The following is a 20,844-nucleotide window of genomic DNA, read 5'->3' on the forward strand; positions in this document are numbered from 1 at the left end:
CTATCACGGTTTGGATGGTGGAGATGTGTATAACTCTTTACCTTCTCAAGGGGCTTAGAATATTGTCTGGGATTTAAAATACACAGTGATTAGACCATAAGGGTCAGAGCCTATGGGTCATTGCTGATGGGATTCCTCATTCATAAAATGAAGAAACAATGAATGTGGGCTCTACTCCTGTCCTGGGTCGAGTATTTGCCTTTCAAACTTCATGTCCTCCCAGAATGGCAGAAAGTGACCTTATTTGGAAAATAGTGTCTTGCAGATATATTAATAATTAACTAATATGAGGTGATCCTGCCCTGTGGTGGGCCTTAAATTCAATCCCTGGTGTTCTTTTTTATTTATTTATTTATATATTTTTAGAGACACGGTTTCACTCTGTTGCCCAGGCTGGAGTGCAGTGGTGAGATCATAGTTCACTGTGACCTTGCACTCCTGGGCCCAGACTCCTGAGCAGCTGGGATGACAGGTGCATGCCACCACATCTGGCTTATTGTTTGCTTGTTTGTTTTTTTAAACTTTTTGTACAGATAGGATCTCACTATCTTGTCCAGTTTGGTCTTGAACTACTGGCCTCATGCAATCCTCCCACTTCAGCCTCCCGAAGTCCTGAGGTTACAGGGATGAGCCACTGTGCCTGTTTGGCCCAGTGACTGATATTCTTGTAAGCTGGCCATGTGGAGACAGAGGAAGATTGATTGCAGTGATATCTTTACAAGCCAAAGAATGTCAAGGCAAGCATCAGAATCTCAAAGACAAGCATGGAACAGATTTTCCCCTCAGAGCCTCCCGAAGAAACCCATCCTGCCAACACCTCCGGGATTGTGACAGAATACATTTCTGTTGTTTCAAACCACTGAGTTGGTGGTGCTTTAAGATGAAGGGAAGGTTTCATCATCAAAAAGCTTGCTTCCGAGGAAAGGCAAAAATTTGCATGTAAGAAAGAAAAGGTGGTGAGTGAATCCCAGACAAAGAGCAGGGTGAAGAAAAACAGAGTGCGGCATTTCCAGACCCCAGGCGGGGTGCTGGGAGCACAGACCCAGGCTAACAGAGGGCTCCCGGCCGCTGCGAAGTCAGCACCGACCTGGGGGCAGGAGAGGCCCTCTTGTCTGCAGACACCCCTGCAAAGTGACACCGCAGCCTCCAATCAGAGGCAACAAATCCAGGCTTGGGGTTTTACCACCTCCATGCAACCCGTGTGTTTCTGTACCTGATTTATCTTCCATCCCTCCTCATGCTGCTTGTAACTTCCTGCTGAAAAATATTTTCACTTTAGATCTTTGTTGCCAACCTATATATTTTATTCATGTTCTCAAGGTGGCGTATTAGTGAATTCATGCTGCCTTCGAGGGAGACTTAAACTTCCATTTGTGATCTCTGGAACAACCTATGTTGGCCTTTGAACTTGGTACACCAGAGGGTCTGAAATAGAAGTGACTCCTTGTAGGTCACTTTTAACTGATTTATGGACATGTTTGGGTCTACAAAATGTGATACTGGAAAACTTGAGAAACAGAGCATTGGATTCTCTTATCGGATGGTATACAGTTATCACTGTGGCCTGACTTTGAATTGGTTAGGAATTTTAACATCTTGGAGGCAGTTTCTTTCTCATCTTTTAAAAAATTACATTTTAAGAAAAAAGGTGGGGAGCGGTGCCTGTGGCTCAAAGGAGTAGGGTGCTGGCCCCATATGCTGGAGGTGGTGGGTTCAAACCCAGCCCCGGCCAAAAAAAAAAAAAGAAAAAGAAAAGAAAAAAGATGGGAAGCAAGTTCTTCAAAGGACACACTGGGAGCTCGTGGATGCTGCTCCAGCCTGCCTTCTCAAGTCAGTCAAGTCTCCTCTGATGGATCCTAAGTTCTTGGAGGGTTGGGACTTTGTCCCTAGAGGCTCAGAGCATCCTTTTGCTTTTTTTTTTTTTTTTTGAGACAGAGTCTCACTACATGCTCTGGGGTAGAATACCATGGCATCACCATAGCTCACAGCAACCTCAAACTCTTTTTTTTTTTTTTTAGCTTTTTTTTGTAGAGACAGAGTCTCACTGTACCGCCCTCGGGTAGAGTGCCGTGGCGTCACACGGCTCACAGCAACCTCTAACTCTTGGGCTTACGCGATTCTCTTGCCTCAGCCTCCTGAGCAGCTGGGACTACAGGCGTCCGCCACAACGCCCAGCTATTTTTTGGTTGCAGTTTGGCCGGGGCTGGGCTTGAACCCGCCGCCCTCGGAATATGGGGCCAGCGCCCTACTTACTGAGCCACAGGCACCGCCTGCAACCTCAAACTCTTGGGTTTGAGCAATCCTCTTGCCTCAGCCTCCCGAGTAGCTGGGATTACAGGCGCCCACCACAGTGCCTGGCTAATTTTCCTATTTTTAGTAGAGACAGGGTTTTGCTTTTGCTCAGGCTGGTCTCTAACTCCTGAGCTCAAGCAGTCTTCCTGGGGTGCTAGGATTGCAAGTGTGAGCCTCCGTGCCCAGCCTCAGAGCACCTTGATGCCTGAAAGTGGTAAGTCTGAACATCATAGACTTTGACAGCAGAGAAGTCCTTGAACCCTGCCTTTCCAACCCGCCAGCTGCGTCTCTCAACAACCTAAGCTTCAGCTTTTGCATCTGTAAAATACCAATTGTTGTCGCTGTCCTGAGGCTTTAGACAACATAGAACAAAGAGCCGGCACAGTACAGGTTACTTCCTTTGTCCTCCTCACACAATTACATTTCACCACTGCTAAGATTCCTCTGGACACTTTGAGGCTGCAGGAAACATTTTGTGTTTCCCCACGGAAACCACGTGGCCCGAAGTGTCTTTTACACAGTGAGATGCATCTTTATTTACCCTCCAGAGTTTCTGTGTTTGCATTTCTTGTGTTCACATAATTGGAGACGAGAGTACCAGTTTTCCATCTTATGCTGGTGTGCTTGCTTGTCTGTGTGATGTGGCAGAGGGATGGCGGCTGGGAAGAGGGAGGTGATGTGATGGGGGGAAGAGAGACGTGGGATCTTATTGAACACAATTTGTAGTCATGAAGAAAGGGACTCAGTTTTAAAAAAAGGTAAGTGATGTGTTATCTGAACAAAAAGTGAGTTCATCTGATGGCAGTCGTATTCACGTGCCAAATCCTCTTCCTCAGACTATGCCTGTGATCTTTTTTTTGAGACAGAGCCTCAAGCTGTCACCCTGGGTAGAGTGCCTTGGCATTAGAGCTCAAAGCAACCTCCAATTCCTGGCTTAAGTGATCCTCTTGCTTCAGCTTCCCAAGTAGCTGGGACTACCGGTACCCACCACAACTCCTGGCTATTTTTTGGTTGCAGCCATCATTGTTATTTGGCAGGCCCTGGCTAGATTCAAACCTGCCAGCTCAGGTGTATGTGGCTGACGCCGTAGCCGCTTGAGCCACAGATGCCGAGCCTGCCTGTGATCTTTTAATAGATGTTCTTGCCTGATGGTTCAGAAAGAGTATGCAGAATGGCCTCCCAAGACCTACCGTGAGTGTCTCAGGGGAGGAATGACGAAGTGAAAGCTTGTAGCGGTGTAGTTGCCCGTAGCACTCCTGGTCCAGCTCTTCCGTTGCCTCTGTGTGTGTGTGTGTGTGTGTGTTGCACACTCGGGGGATGGGGGAGATTGCTTACCACGCAGCTAAACCGTCTAGGTTCAAAAACCTGCTTCTGTCACTAGCTAGGCAAATGCTTTAACCTCAGGTTCCCCAACTTATCACATAAGGGTCATTATGATGTTGAATGAGATGATTTGTATAAAATGCCCAGAATAGAGCCCAGCAGAGAATAAGTACTGTTATCAACCAGAAAATTTGAAGTCCTCTTCCATTCTCACTGGCTATGTACTATAAATTCTTTAGCCTCAGTTGCAAGATATTTAATCTTTCTGGAAGCAATGCTGTGGGTCCCAATTCTGACCGAGTGGGAGCTCTGTGGTTCCAATAATAACAATATTCTGTCTTTTAAATGCACAAGATCTGCTCCGCCATATATTTCCTATAATTCATCCACATTGGGAGGGCCAGGAAGAAGACTCTGTTTCCCACTAAAAATACCTATTTAGTGTTTATTCAGTGCCAGACTGTTCTGGGTCCCGGGATGTCTTGGTGAATGATGACCGTGTCCTTGCCAAGCCAACGTATAAAACTCACTGGAACCAGTACCAGTGTACCTGAGTAGAGTTTCATGCATATTTAGACAGAGAGTACATTTTTTTTGTTGTTTTTTGAGACAGAGCCTCAAGCTGTCACCCTGGGTAGAGTGCTGTGGCATCACAGCTCACAGCAACCTCCAACTCTTGGGGGTTTCTCTTGCCTCCGCCTCCCAAGTAGCTGGGATTACAGGCACCCACCACAACGCCCAGCTATTTTTTTGATTGCAGCTATCATTGTTGTTTGGCGGGCCCAGGCTGGATTTGAACCCACCAGCTCAGGTGTATGTGGCTGGCACCTTAGCTGCTTGAGCCACAGGTGCCGAGCCGAGAGTACATTTTTATATTTCCATCCTCTGAAATGTACAGAAGCGGCCTGTGAGATGTGATGAAAATGTCTCAAATCCTTGAAATGTATTCCTTCATCCTTCAGCAATACATTTCAACTTTTCAAAGAGATAAAAGAATAGTAATTAACATATTTATTAATAAACACTAATTAAATTACTAGTCTTGATTGTTCTTCTCTTTTATGGATTAAAGAGACAAAAGAATGTAATTATTTGCCCTGAGAAATAGTATAGGTGGGAAAATAGGAATATATTCCAGAAAAATACACAGATGAAAAAAACGTAATGAGGGTGGCACCTGTGGCTCAACGGAGTAGGGCGCTGGCCCCAGGCCCCATATGCCAGAAGTGGCGGGTTTAAACCCAGCTCTAGCCAGAAACTGCAAAAAAAAAGCAAAAAACGTAATGAATGATTAAGGTGGGAGGGGCGAGAGTTTAGCAATGCTGAGCATACACTCAGTGTGGTAGGCTAAATAATGGTTCCTAAATATATGTCCACATCCTAGTCCCCAGAATTTTCGAATGGTACCTCATATGGAGTCTTGTGGCTATGATTCAGTGAAGGATCTTGAGATAGAGAAATTATCCTCGGATTATCCAGGTGAGTCCTAAGTACAATCAGATGTATTTGTGTGTGTGTGTGTGTGTGTGTGTGGTTTTTGGCCAGGGCTGGGTTTGAACCTGTCACCTCTGGCATATGAGGCCGGTGTCCTAGCCCTTTAGTCACATGTGCCACCCAATCACATGTATTCTTATAAGGAGGCAGGTGGCTCAGCACCCTTAGTACAGTGGTTACGGTGCCAGCCACAGACACAGAGGTTGGCGGGTTCGAACCCAGCCCAGACCAGATAAACAACCACAACGGCAACAAAAATTAGCCATGCGTTGTGGCGGGTCCCTGTTGTCCCAGCTACTTGGGAGGCTGAGGCAAGAGAATTGCTTAAGCCCAAGAGTTTGAGGTTGCTATGAGCTGTGATGCCACAGCACTCTACCTAGGGTGACACAGTGATGTGTCTCAAAAAAAAAAAGGAGGCAGAGAGAAATCTGACCACACAGAGGTGAGAGGGTGACATGGAGACAGAGAGAGATCTAAAGATGGTGGCCTTGAAGATTGGCATGATGCAGGCAGCCACCAGAAGTGGGAAGAGCAAAGGAACAATTCTCTAGAGATTCCAGAGTGAGTGTGGCCCTTCTGCTACCCTGATTTTGGATTTCTGGCCTCTAAAACTATGAGAGAATACATTTATGCTGTTTTAAGTCATCAAGTATGGGATAACTTGTTACAGCAGCCACAGGAAACTAATACAGCCAGTAGTAGACAAGGACTGTTCTGTCAATCATCTCTTAGCATGATGCTGTCTAGTATATATTCTGGTTCACCATGTCACTTCTAACTTAATGTTCATTTTCTTTTTGCATTCTATTGAATGCCTGGCAACACATTAACTTTTCTTTTAAAATGTTGATTTGTATGTCTGTTTGTTTCTTTCTTTTTTTTGAGGTTTATCACTCTGGGCAGACTACTGTGGCATCATAGCTCACAGCAACCTCGAACACTTAGGCTTGAGCAATCCTCTTGCCTTAGCCTCCTGCAGCTGGGGCTACAGGAACCGCCCACAACGCCTGCTAGTTTTTCTATTTTTAGTAGAAATGGAGTCTTGCTGTTGCTCAGGCTAGTATACCTCTCTGTTTTGATGGTAATAGAAGTGTGTGTGGGGGTGTCTTTTAACTGTATTTTTCAGTTACCCCAGATGATTTTGATGCATGAATCAAGTTGAGAGTCATCAATCTAGTTTGTACACAAGTGTGATGACGGTCTGCTCCACAACAGTGTGACTTTGTATGACACTCATGCAGGTATTTCCCAGATTTACAAAAATACAAATGTGTGCAAGGCTCTGTGCTAATCCTTTCATCTGTAAGGCCTTGATAAAATTTACTGATGAGGTTACCATCAATTGTTCATTATAACTGAGTACATCCACCATATCATCATCCCTTTACATAAGATAATAACATGATATTTCCTGATAAACCCTAGTTACACAAATGAATTCTTCTGGTCCTTCCTAAGTTTTGGAGGCTCACATGCGTCTCATAAGCAGTCCATTCTTTAGACTGGGTGCTTTCCACAGAGGGCTGATTTTGCCACTATATTTAAATTTCTTGAGTTCATTATCACAGGATAATTTTATCTTGAAGTACTCATGGCTTTAGATTGACTCTCCCCCCTCCCCCTGACTCATTTCAAACTACCTGCTAAACCTCTCCTCTTGGAGGTCTTAGGGCCATCCCCAGTTCAACCCTTTCGTTTCCATCAGAACATTTATATATCGTCATTCGGTTTATTTGATCACTCGTTTGTTCACTAAGTTCTACAAGGGCAAGGCCAATGCCACACTCGGAGCCAGTGCTAGGCACATGGCGGGCAGCCAAAATATGCCCGTTGGTAATGACAGTGGGTGAACAAATAAACCCAGCCGTATCCGCCTTCTGGAGTTTGATCTTTTGGGGTAAGGCTATACCGGTCCTTTTGACACAGCAGAGAACAAGGTCTCTGTTTATCTCTCGGACAGATATTTAGTGACCTTCTTCAAGATGATCCTCTGCCCATCCCCGCACCCCCAGCCTTTTTGAAAGGCAGGGGATTCTCTGAGTAACTCGGCATCCCGCAGGACCCTCCGGTGCGGTCGGACCGGCCGCAGCGCTGGCCGCTGGGGGTCCCTTCCCGAGGCGCCGCCGTGGCCTCGGAAGGGCAGCCCGGCCAGCGCCGTGTGTAGCGTTCGGGTCCCCAGCGGCTGCCCTCGAGCGTCGCGCGGGGTCCTAGGCCGGGGGCGGCGGTCCGGGTCGGGGTCGGGGTCGGCGGGACCCGCAGCTCCGCAGGCCGCGGCCGCGCCGCCCGACGTCACTTCCGACTGGGGCCAAGATGGCGGCGGCGCGGTCGCGGGCGCCGGGGCGGGCGGAGCGGCGGCGGCGGCGGCGGCTCTCGGCGCTCTGAGGCGCGGGCGCGGCGGGCGCAGGTAAGAGGCGGCGAGGGCGGGCGGCCTCCGGGCCGGCGTCGGGACGCTGGTGCCTCCGCGGCGCGAGCAGGGTGGCGTGACACCGGGGACCCGGCGCCGCAGGGCCGGCCGGGCCGGCGGACGCGCCCCTTCCGAAGTCCCGGGAGTCCCGGGCGCGAGTGGCCGGCGGGGGCCCCGGAACGAGGCGCTGACCGCCGGCTCGGTGGTCCGGCGGGTGGGTAGCGGCGCGGGCCCCGGTCGCGAAGTTCGGGGTGCGCTTTGTCGCCGCGGCGGACGCGTGCGGGCTGCGGTACGACGGACTCGGTGCGAGCGGCCGCGGGGCCACCTGAGACCCCACGTGGCTCCGGGGCCCGTCCCAATTGTCAAGTGGCTGTGTTCTTTTGTGTTCCAGCTGAGTGTGTCCTGCACATTTGCATACTTAATTTGTTTGTTTTGTGTCGTGCGTCTTTGTGTTTCCTAAATAGTTTTTGTGGTTTTAACCTGGAGATTGTCCCCCTCGATGTTCCAATAGACTCACCGGTGTGTGTGTGTGTGTGTGTGTGTAAAACAGACGTGCACGTCTATGTTGCTAATTTTATTTTACTGAAGCTAGCCATGAATCTCTTTTTGAGGGTGGCGGGTGAGACACGAAGCAAATCTAAGAGATCATTTTTATTCCCCAAACGACTGACCCACGGGCTTGCCACCTTGTGCTGGGCTGGGAGGTGCGGGCACCATCCCACAATTAACTGGGAAGCCCCAGTTACCTTAACTACGCAGCTGGAATTTCCCCCAGAGGTAGGATTCATGCTGGTCCCTCACTTTTCTTTGCGTTTGGGGTGTGTTCGAGACGTAGAACGCCTTTTGCTGGATTTCAGTAGGTCCTTAGATCTTTTTTAATAAGGCACGAAAATGATTGTCCCAAGAACAATCGTTGTTCCTGGAACTCGAGTAAAATATTTCGTAAAGTTTTTGTTTATACTTGAGGTTTATTGTTACAAGTGACGGAGACTTTTAATAACAAATGGAACCTTTGAATGATTCTTGTACCTACAATAGCACAGACTTCATTTCGGTTTGATCAGTTGTTTCCAAATCTTAGGAAGTATGTAGGCCTTTGGGAAAAAAAAAATACGCGGTAGGAAATTTGCTTTACAAATAGTGAGGGGGAGGAAACTGCAATGTAGCGTTAGGTTCCTTTTTAGTAAGGTTCTGCGTTTTACTTCCGGACGTACACTTACTTACTTGGCCAAGTTCTTTTATACGTAGAATCTCAGTTTAGCCTTGAGAGGGCCTTTAAAGACCATCTTATTAAATATCCCCTATTTCGGGCTGTGAAGCTGACATTGAAATTCATTATGGCACTAACACTCGTGTACATTTTCTGTTATTGTAGGGCTCTTTTTACCCAACACATCTTTTTTGGTGTGATTGAAATACATGAGTACATTTAAAGGGCTTAGAAAAGTGCCAGGAACATAATAAACATCTCAACAAATGTTTGCTTTTGTGGATTCTGAAGGTGGTTTCTTTAATGGAAAAGTTGGTATGCTCAGGTTTGTTTTTTGCTCATTCTGTGCCTGAAACAATAAGGCTTACATTTGTAATAATCATTAGTTTTGTAAGTACTAAGCATAACAAAAGATTCTCAGTGTGGAACAGTTGCAAAGTAGAGAAAAGCACAAAGGAAGAATAGAAATGGGCAATAACCTTCCCCCACTTTGGATAGCCATTGTTAACATTTGGCAGATGTCCTCCTCTTTTCTGGTGTGTATGTGGACATTTCGGTACTCATATATATATTTATAGAATTTATTGATTTCTGTATATTTATGTTTTATATGGGACTGGTAATATTGGATATACTGTTTGTAACCTGTCTTCTTTTAATACTGTAAGAATGCCATTAACTGTTCCTCAATATAATGTTTAATGGCTATTTAATATGTGGATGGTCCGAAATTTTTCTATTGATCTGTATGGTTTTTCAGTCCTGGGATTTTTTCATTAAGATTTCTGTGAACGTTTTTTTTATTTGTGAGTTTTAAAATTCTGTAATCTTTTGAGATACATGAAAAATGTAAATTCTGCTTTTTAAGCTCTAAATATGGATTTTTCTTACCGATGCGGTGAGAAGTAACACTCAGTTTCAGCTCCCTTTCTTCCCTTCTCAGCTGGGTTTGTGCAGTTACATACACATGTCAGCACACACATTGTTTTGATGATTATTTTACATTAGATGTTTATTTATTCATGGGACTGTTTCTTGAAGCTGCTTATCTCTTTTCAAGTTCTGGATCTGATTTACAAACCTTTTAAGTACTGTTAAATTATAGTTTCCAGGATGGAAAGCACCTTCGGTTATTTACAAATTTTATATCTTATGACTAGCTTTTCATGTTATTTTTAATACCTGTGTAGAAGAAAAGACAAAACTGTGGGCTCCTACTAGAAAACTCCATAGTGGGGAGCGACAGAGGAGTAGGTGGACTGTTGGGAGAAAATCGTCAAGCTTGCGTGGTGGTGAGTAGCTGCAGGGAGTTTCCAGGCCATGGGGGATGTCCCCTCACTGTCCTTACTTCGGATGTCACTGCCATGTGTCCAGGGCTGCATGGTTTTTGTGCAACTGATCAGCTGCACTGCCACCCCTTACAGGATTTTGTTAGAGACCATTCTAGTTCCCTCCTTTTGAAGTTAGAAGCTTCTAGTTAGAACTGTAAAAAGCATGTTCACAGAGAAACCACATTTAAGCAGGATTTCTCAACCTTCAAACTACTGACACTTGGCAGGGTTAGTTGTCCAGATCTGTCCTGTATGTTGTAGGAGGTTTAGCTGCTTCCCTTGCCTCTACCCAGGGGGTGCCAGTGGTGTGGCGACCAGTAAACTCCAGATGTTGCCAAATGAGGGGCCAAAATTGCCCCATTTTTAACTGCTGCATTAAAGGAAGGCTTGTCTGACTGGCTGGTTGAATCATCAAAGTGGTTTATTCAATCTTCTTTTGTCAAAGAATTGTAAGAATAGACTATGTGGTTTATATGTGGAAGCCGAGGAGTGGACTTTTGGTCTTTCCAAATGCCTTCCGCTTTGACTTTGTGACGTTATAGAACCGTCACTTTCAGCAGTTCTGCTTTGGCACCATTTTGTGGCAGGAGGTAAAGCAATGTGAGGTATCCTGGAGGTTACTAAGGGGTTTTCATGAGATGGGACCAGCATTCCCAGTACGCAGATTAAATTATTATGAAATTTAAATACATTTGCATAGAGTTGACGCATGGTGAATAATTTAAGCATGTGGTCCATTATGCTGAATGGCAGGGAAGCAACTGTCTTTCTCCCGGAAAATGATGCTTGGTGAGGCAACCCCTTGAAGATCGTGGGTAGAAGCCATACTGCAGTTTTTCTAAAATCTCCTTTTTTTTTTTTTTTTTTTAAAACAAAACAAAACAAACTCCCCAAACTAGCAATTTGGGGATTAGGCAGAGAAATGATGAATTTGTCTGAAGGCAGCAAGGTTTACTTGGAAGTGCTTACCTAACTTTGACTCAGTACCTTAGAAAGACAGCTTATGGATTGTCATGGAAAACACATGCCATTAATACAACTTTTCTTGGGGGGGAAAAGTATAAATTGTGGAATATTTGTAATATTTGTAAATATAGATAGTGTAGACGGGGTTTTTATTGTGCATAAGTCATAAGCAATCTTTAGTCAGAATGATAAATAAAATACATGAAAAGAGATGTGCTTTTGGAGCCATATTTGGTAATGAGGTGGTTTTCTGAATTATAAAACATCTGTATAATTTCACTGGAGTGAATATATATCATTGAAGTATTCTTTCTTAAATCGAATACCTTCCATTCCCCACCCCTACCTCCCTGAAGCATGAATTGGAGTTACTGTATTTAATAAATCTGGTTCATTCAGAGTGAAATATGCTTATAATATTTTTCTCCGTACGGTTTAGTATTTATTCTTAAGAGTCTTGGTTCATGTCATACCTATGCTGTGTTTTCATTTATTAGTCCTTTGGAACATGCAATAAAGGAGGTTTCACTGAATACTTAAATATTTTCCAGCCATTTTAGTGAAAGGAGTATTTTTGTAGCTCTTGTAATAAATCATATGTTAGGTTTTGCTTTGAAGGAACTGAATTACTTCTTGGCACAGCTTGTCTGAAATATGTAAAGCTAAGTGTAACTGTTACACTGGGCAGCCTGTCTGGAAATTGGTAAAACCTACACATTTTATATGTACTTACATGTAGTTCTACTGAGACTGTGTTAAACTCTGGTGGGAAAATTCTGTGGCATTTTGAAATAATTTAAAAGCTGCCATTAAAATTTGAACAGAATTATGAGATTGACCAAACCCATATAAACTTCATAGTATGAATCCTTTATATTACCTAAGCCTTTATTGAGACAATATAAATTAAGTATGATTTGGAGTATCAGTACGAAGGAGACATTCTAAATATTTCTCCCTCTGTGAGGCGAATTTTAGAGGCTTTGTCATAATTCTGAAAAACCTAGTTTTAAGTATACCTTAAAGTAGGAGTTTTTGAAAAGCAGGCTCTTCAGGATAGATGAGCGAAGCTCTGTCACCCCTTGTTGGAAGACATGGAGTGGGTCACCCCACTTGCTGAGCTGGATATTGGGAGTGTGCAAACCTCTAGTAATGTAGTGGAGTCCCGCCTCAGCGTGCAGAGTGACCATGACGGTGTCACAGAGCATGTGCCCAAACTGGGGGTGTAGGTTGGTCACTTGTGAGGATGATGATTACTTCTCTCTTTCAGTGGGATATTTTGAGTTGAATAGATAAGAATATGCAAACAATTTGAGATGCTTTAGGGTTTTCAAAACATAACCTTTTTCACAGATATGTCTTCTAATCCAGTAGGTCTCGAGAGAGAGCTGGGATAGTTATTGCTGAGAGAAACCCTTCCCTCCGAGCTATCTCTTGAGTGCTTAGGCTTTTGACCTTTTCCCACCTCTACTGAGCTCCGTGGAGGGGTATTTGTTTTTCTAGTCATTCCCATGCCTTTCACAAAGCTAGATCCTCTCTTCTCTTTGGATATTTTTCCCCTTGGCGATTTCCTTTTCCTGAGCCTTGGGATTGAAGTCTTTCTGAATCTTCATCCCCAGCCTTGATGGCCTGTCTGTGCTCGGGCCTGTCCTTCCATTTGACAGACGTCGCTTTCCATGGGAATGTCTGGCGTCTTCTCAGAGTCTCTAAAATGGAGCTCAGCACCTTCCACTTACTGTGCCCACTCTTGCCTGCTCTGTCTTTAAAATACATTCAAAGTGCCGTTCTTGCAGTAAGTCCCATTCCAAATTTGGTGCCCATCTTTGCGGTTTCTTCCTGCCTCCTGTTCAGTTGGCTGACACATTCTGCCCATTCTCCTCTGTGGTGTCGATCATACGGTTTCCTTTCAGCCCTTGCCTGCAGTTCAAACCCTGATTGCTTGTTATCTTGAATTCTGAACCAGCCTGGCTGGCCCTAGTCTTTCTGGCTGCCCATTCCTCACCTACTTCCTCATTCTTTCCTGTCAACTTAATCTTCCTAAAATATCAGACCCTGTCTTGTTGATGGTGCCTCCTCAGTCTAAAACTCCTCCTTGCCCGTCCCGGGGGCGATGCTGCCTTCCTGATGGGCTGCCGTGAAGCCAGGCTGTTCCTGCAGGTGGTCGTGGGCCCTGCTTTTCAGTCATTCCTCTGCTTTCTCTATAGACCTGGAGGGCTTTTGGAGTTAGGTGGGAGGTGAGACAGAGTAACTCCTCACACAGTATCTGGGAACTCGTTCTACAAAGCCGAGCTTAGATTAGACTTGGGACTCACAGCGCCCTAGAACAGCATATTCTTTTCTTGCTCTGCACAGGTGTTCGCTTCAGCTGCACTTTTTGGCTTACTACAGCAGACAAACAACAAGAGACCGTCCTTCATCTTTTTTTTTAATCTTAAATGGTTAGGCATTTCTCTTTACCTTGAAACAAGAACCACAAGTCATTTATTTTGAGGACATATACTTCTCTTTAAAAAAATGAGAAATCATTCTGGGAGGCTGAGGCCGGTCGATTGTCTAAGTCCAGGAGTTAGAGACCAGCCCCAATCAGAGTGAGACCCAGTCTCTAAGTTGTGGTGGGTGCCTTTATCCACAGCTACCTGGGAGGCTGAGGCAAGAGGATCACTTAAGCCTAAGAGTTTGAGGTTGCTGTGAGTTATGACACCATGGCACTCTACCCCAGGGCCACTGAGTGAGACACTTGTCTCAAAAAAAAAAAAAATGTATATTATAGCTACAGTTCAAGGGCTCTAACCTGCAGAACAATACACAAACATTGCTCTGCAAACAGTAGGCATTGTCATTTTTAAGTGCTCTTGAGAAGTAGTTACACATTTAGAGAATAACCCCCCAAACTCATATTATTTAAAGTAGAAGACTCACTCTCTACCAAAATAAAAAATCCCTTAAAATCTTGGCAGAAGACAATGTTGTAGTGATACAAGTGTGCCTGACCCCTTAGTGAAATAGAGTTTAAATTGTCACTTTATCTTGTGTAACTTCCAATTTGCTTTAGGTTGTTTACCTGTGATCAGGAAGCCTGTCATTTATGTGTAGTTTGTAAGGAAGATGAGTTTTCCTGTAGTTGTGTGGGAAAAACCAAAAGAGCTCTGAGCAGCTCCTTGAAAGATGCCTGTATTAATTTAATGCTTAGTCTGTGTGAAAAGTGGAGATTTGAGTGCCAGGACCAGTCTGTTCACATATTTTACAGGGGTCCTGGAGATCTCTTAATTTTAAAGGTTTAGTGACAAAAGTAACATCTATAATGACAAGTCTAGTGGAAAAACAGTAACTCAAAGGGATCAACTGCAAATTCATTTTGTTTTGGGAATTGTGAAATTAACTATCATATGGCATTTTGCTTTAGAAATTTTGAGTAGGAAGTAAAGAATTGACTTAATTTTTCTTACGTTATGAAATTATATAGTATTTTTATATACCCCCACACAGGGAAAATATCAGGAAAGTATCTTCCATTAAAACTTATTTGACTTTAATAGTGTTTTGCAGGATACGCAGTAGACAGTTGGTTCAATTGTACTTTTTCTGGGAGTGCTGGGAGTTGTAACCATCTCATCAGAAAGCACAGACACATTGGAAAGCTCTGTGTGCTTCACCACCCCCACCTTTTCATGTTGGTTTTTCACATCTATTTTTTGGCAATTAGTTTCGAAAATAAGGAAAATTAACATTTTACTGTAAGAGTGTTTTCATCGGATGGAGTTACCTCATGCTGGAAAATTGACGGATTCTTTTGTTTTTTGTAGCGTGGAGAGGATATCCTACTGTTACAAGGAGAGGTAGGATAATGTTTTAATTTCAAGAATTTTTCATTAGGGGGTTAGAGGGATTTTTAGAAACCCTAAACAACGCCTGATGATTTGTGATGTTATAAAATCCATGTTTAGTGCCATATGACATAGACGTATACATTTAATGGGAGGAATAAAGGAGAGCATATATTAATAGCTGCCTATGACATCAGTCTGGTAAATGATAAATAATTAGCAATTGCTGTATGCTTAATTCTAAGCTAGTTCTATATTAATGGATTCTTGGAGCAGTATGTTTTGAAAAATTTCTTTACTCTTTTTTTTTTTTTTTCCCCAAGTAAAGAAAGAAATATTCTGGTGGTGAAGGAGGGGAATGCCTGGAGTGCTGCAATCTGTGGATTTACTTTCTTAGCGTATCGGCAGGACTGTTATTTGACATTTTAATATGAGGTTGTTTCATTGCTCAAGGCCCATTGGAGCTAGAGGGCTGTCTGTAACTTACATATCTCAAACAAAAGCGCTAATCAGTCTCATTTTCTCATTTGAAGTCTGCAGCTTGGAGAACAGCAGACTGGATTTTTCTGTCTGTTACCCAGAAACTGTGTGTTGTCCCTGTCAAATTCTCCCACTGGAGTAAGCCCCCTCCCCTCCGCCTCCTTGGGTAGGTTTGTGCCTCCACTCTCTGCTCTGTGCATTCGGGAAGTCGGGGATATTTGTCTGTGGTGTTCAGGCCTCATTGAGGGAAGCTATTTACTGAAATGGGAGAATTTCTGTTTCCTGTATCCCTTCCCACTTGTAGGTAGTCAAGTTGCTGTATGTGATGTGTACTCTGTTACCATTAACTTTTTCGAAATTTTTCTAGCAGGAGCAGTCCATACCCTCGGACTCAGCAGCTCGCCAACTCTTTCCTGTATTCTCAGTCTCCCTTCTCTCTCCATGCACGCACAATCTCCTATATCAAGTTGGATTTTTCTCTTTCATGTATTTAATTTGGTAATACAGTTTGCATTTTAAAAGGACAGTTAGGGCTACATTTTGTATTATGAAACTAGGTGATTACTCTTGTGAAAATGTATTAGTTTAGAAAAGAAAAATGAGTTTGCAAGGAGGTCCATGTTATGCCGTGATTAGTTTCTGAATATTATTCTTTTCTTGGCCATAAACTTCAAGTTTCCTTTTGCCGGATGGCTTTGTAAAACTATTTCTGTGCATCAGGTCTGTGTCTTTATTGCATTTGTGTGCTTTTTTTTTTTTTTTGAGACAGAGTCTCAAGCTGTTGCCCTGGGTAGAGTGCTATGGCACCATAGCTTACAGCAACCTCCAGCTCAGGCTCAGTTTTTCTATTTTTCATAGACACGGGGGTGGGGGTGGGGGTGTCTTGCTTTTGCTCAGGTTGGTCTTGAACTCGTGAGCTCAGGCAATCCCCTCACCCTCTGCGGCTGGCCTGCATTTGTGGTCTGTTACATTCGGTAATGACTGCAAGTTTCTGTACTTCAGTGTTACTCTTTGTGAATGAGTTTCCTGAGTCTTCAAAATTAGTTTCTTTTGATTCTTGTTTGTAACTTAAGACTGTATCAGTGACCTCTAAATGATTATTGTGAAGTTAATTATTTTCTAAATAGCCCTAAAAGGTCTAAACTGATCCTTAAGAACAATTGTAAAATCCTATGGGTGGCTTCTAGGTGAATGTGTAAATCAGATCAAGTAAGCATTTTGCCCAGTTCTACACCTTCATCCACCCCATCCCCACCCCCCAAACTAATCTTAGAAAATCTGCTACTTTTACTTGGCCTTGCATATGGTTTTGTAGATTTTACAAATCTGCAGAGGGCTTATATGAAGACAGTTCAGTGTTATGTGTTACATTAATGCTAGTTTGTGTCCGGCTGTAGATAAACAGAGGATTGGTGACAGACATAGGGCTGGTGCTACAGGGCTGGTAAGACCCCAGGACAGAGGTGTCCCCACATAGCTCTGGGCCTCTGTATCACATGACAGCAGCTTAACAGTTGTTGAGGTTGTCTTGACACTTAATATCTTAATTATTTTATTGTTGCTATATTGATACTAATCATTTATAATCAAATCTTTATGATATTAATAAGTTAAATATAAGGATGATTTGTTCTTCTGTTTGGAAGCAATATCTTGAAAGGTTAAGTACAACTATGCGAATTAATTAAAAATTTAGATATGTAAAATGGAGACCAAGCTCTTATTTTTCTTTTTTTATTTCTGTTTCTTTTTTTTTTTATTAAATCATAGCTGTGTACATTAATGCGATCATGGGGCACCATACACTGGTTTTATAAACCGTTTGACACATTTTCATCACACTGGTTAACAGCCTTCCTGGCATTTTCTTAGTTATTGTGTTAAGACATTTACATTCTGGGCGGCACCTGTGGCTCAGTCGGTAGGGCGCCGGCCCCATATACCGAGGGTTCAAACCCGGCCCCATATACCGAGGGTTCAAACCCGGCCCCGGCTGAACTGCAATCAAAAAAATAGCTGTGCGTTGTGGCGGGTGCCTGTAGTCCCAGCTACTCGGGAGGCTGAGGCAAGAGAATTGCTTAAGCCCAGGAGTTGGAGGTTGCTGTGAGCCGTGTGACGCCATGGCACTCTACTGAGGGCCATAAAGTGAGACTCTGTCTCTACAAAAAAAAAAAAAAAAAAGACATTTACATTCTACATTTACTAAGTTTCACATATACCCTTGTAAGATGCACCTCAGGTGTAATCCCACCAATCACCCTCCCTCTGCCCCCCTCCCTCCTCCCTTTCCCCCTTTTCTTAGGTTGTAATGGGTTATAGCTTTCATGTGAAAGCCATAGATTAGTTTCAAAGTAGGGCTGAGTACATTGGATACTTTTTCTTCCATTCTTGAGATACTTTACTAAGAAGAATATGTTCCAGCTCCATCCATGTAAACATGACAAGCTCTTATTTTTCTAAGAGTGCTGTTGTTAGTAAGTATAGTTGGTGATAACAATTCATATTCCCTAAATTTGTACTTCTGTTTAATGAATGTTATCTGCATCTTCCAGGACTGAGAAGTCTCAACAAGGTGGACAGGAGGGATACATAGACTTAGTCATGGTAGTTTATATAGGCATGGAAATCCAAAAAAGAAATTAGGCATTAACTAGGGTCAGGAAAAATTATTAAAAACTAGAGGCATCAATTCTCTTAGCACTTTAATAAAAACATTCGATGGAATTGTTGGAAAGCTTTCAGTAATGTGTGTGGAAAGATTTCTCTTTGCCTCTGCACTGATGGGAATGATGATTCAATTTCTCATGTTTGGTAAAACCTTGGCCTTGAGATAGCATGTGTTAAGTAGGTATGATAGAATCAGTGCTATTGAAGTCAACACTAATTATGAAAGTTACGTGAGATTGCTAGGGCACCTCCACGGGGGTTTTGAGCAGTGCTGGAGGAATCTTGAGGGAGTTACTTCAACAACTTTTGGAGTTGGTAGTTGCTTAAAATACATTACCATGTTGTGGCTGATCATATGATTACTACAGTTCAGAGGTGTCAGTATTTTCAGTTGTCCTAATTGTCGGAGGCATTGCCAGTCCTGATTGCTCAGGGCAGTGATAAATGGTCATAATGAAAGAGACAGTCTTACACAGGAGGAGATGGCTTGTTCAAAATGCAGTGGTTCTGTATTGAGGATCAAAGTTTTTAGTATAATTTTTTTTGAGACAGAGTCTCATTCTGTTATCCAGGGTGGAGTGCCGTGGCGTCAGCACAGTTCACAGCAACCGCAAACTCCTGGGCTCAGGAGATCCTCTTGCTTCAGCCTCCTGAGTAGCTGGGACTACAAGCACCCACCACAATGCCCAGCTAGTTTTTCTAATTTTAGTAGAGACAGGGTCTCGTTCTTGCTCAGGCTAGTCTGGAACTCCTGAGCTCAAGCAATCTACCTGCATCACCCTCCTAGAGTGTTGGCATTATAGGCGTGAGCCACTGTACCTGGCTTTAGTATAATTTAATAAAAAATTTAATTTAAAAATATTGAGAAATTAATGTCCAATTTGCAATGATTTTGATACTGTGTAATAGTTAAGGTGTATATGCTAGGCTGTGGTGGCTTATGTCTGTAATCTCAGCACTTTGGGAGGCTGAGTTGGGAAGATCGACCACTTGAGGCCAAGTTTGATGCCAGCCAAAGTAATAGCATACCAAGACCCTCTCTTTACAAAAAATAACAAAAATTAGCAGAGTGTGATGTTCATGCCTGTGGTCCTAGCTAATGGGGAGGCTGAGGCAGGAGGATTGCTTGAACCCAGAAGTTGGAGGCTGCAGTGAGCTGCGATGTCACTACTGCCCTCTAGCCTGGGTAACAGAGCAAGACTCTGTCTAAAAACGTGAAATAAAAGATACGTAATTTGAAAACATCGTGTGTCAAGAGGGAGAGTATCTGGTTTTTAGCAACTTGGATTAGAAGGGATAGAGAGGAGGTTCTGCCCACACAGATACACAGTGAACCTTTAAAAAAAGTTTTTCAGGTCTTTTCTCTGGAAAGAAACAGTGAGTGCACTCCTGTTTGGACAAGGAGGGAACAGATAGTGTTGAAAGTCAGAGAAGCTTATCAATCATGTAACAATTATAGTAACTTTTTATTAAGAAAATGTTGAGATTCATTTCAGTCCTCACAAAGATTTAAAAAAAAAAAAGAAAATAGTTGAGATTCATTGAGTTAATAAAGAACAAAATGTTCTAAGTACTCTTTTCTGGTTATCTGGTGCCAGGATATCTCAGTTGTTTTAATGTGCCTAGGAAAAGAGGAGAAAAGTTAAAAAGGGAAAAACAGATGAAAGGCAGATGGTAAAACACATCTCAGAGAACAGCAACTCTAGCCTCCCATGCCCTCCGGACACAAACCTCAGCGCCATCCCTGACTTCTTCTTTCATACTTAACATCTAATCCTGCAAACCTTGGGCACTCTATTTTAGAACTACATTCAGGATCCTACATCTCTTCTTCTCCCTGGGCTAAGCCCCTGTCCCCTTTTGCCTAGACTGGGCATCAGCCTCTGACATCACCCCCGTGGGTCCCTACCCCATAGGCACCAGCAACACCAGCAACCCTCAGCTCCTTCCTGGGGGGCTTCTCACTCTCCCCTCTCCTCTTGGCCTTTCTTCCCGTACTTCGCAGCTCTTCTCTTTGCGGTCTTTTGCTATATGTGCTGCCCAGGCGAGCACAGCTCTCGGCTATCTTGTAAGCAGGAGCTCCTTCTGAGTCCTTCTCCGACCAGGTTGTTAGATTGGTAGGCATAGAGACTGAGATTGTAATTTCTATCTCCCTTTTCCTAACACCTCTTTATTTTTCTCTAAAGCACTTTCATTCTCTGATATATCATATATTTTACTTCATGTATTTTTAATCGTGAGTCTCTTCCCCAAAGGGCGGGGATGTTCCTGGGGTGTTCCTTCTGTTCACCGCTCAGGGACAGTGCCTGACAGTAGGTGCTCAAGGGAGGCAAGAGTAAAAGGTGGAGAAACGCAGTTAAGCCGCAGTAGCAGAAACCAAGATTCGGAGACCTCGAGCGAGTCACCTCAGCCTCCTTGAATCTGTGTCTTGCTAATTGAGGATGCTAGTGCTACACTTATTTTGGGGAAAACTATCTGAGCTAATTTCTGTGAGGGTGGCACCGTGCCTGCTGGTCCTCTAGTGACGCTTCATAAATGGGATTAAATAATTACGACGACGATACTGATGATTCCTGTGAGAAGGAAAGGTGAACAGAGGGAAATGGTAAAACACCGTCTGTAGCTCTTCACAAAGTATTTTATTAAGACATTTGCATTTTTAGCAGATTTTTTTGTTCTGTTACCCAAAGACAGTTCCCCTTGGCTAATGTTAATAAATTCACCTATAAAGCGTAGTAGGATGGCAGATGAAGCCCACAGTATTTTATTCGTGTGGGGGTAAGATGTCATCTGGTACCACTTAGTGGAAGTTGATGATAGTCAGTAGACATTTATGATTGAGGGATTCAGGTG

The 20,844-nt window shown here is 43.5% G+C and overlaps 1 protein-coding gene across 7 annotated transcripts in view; it reads left to right on the plus strand.

Annotated features, from left to right (window-relative positions):
- Nucleotides 1-7,359: 7,359 nt before the first annotated feature.
- Nucleotides 7,360-20,844, plus strand: part of PRDM2 (PR/SET domain 2) — a 125,752-nt gene continuing 112,267 nt past the window's right edge. For 3 of the 7 annotated variants that reach the window (XM_053575359.1, XM_053575363.1, XM_053575362.1), the window contains exon 1: nucleotides 7,392-7,513. The gene's annotated coding sequence lies outside the window, so the exon portion shown is untranslated. The other 4 variants (XM_053575365.1, XM_053575370.1, XM_053575361.1 and 1 more) reach the window with 4 other exon arrangements.

The sequence above is a fragment of the Nycticebus coucang genome, chromosome 22 (assembly GCF_027406575.1).
Source record: "Nycticebus coucang isolate mNycCou1 chromosome 22, mNycCou1.pri, whole genome shotgun sequence".
NCBI classification, from domain to species: Eukaryota; Metazoa; Chordata; class Mammalia; order Primates; family Lorisidae; genus Nycticebus; species Nycticebus coucang.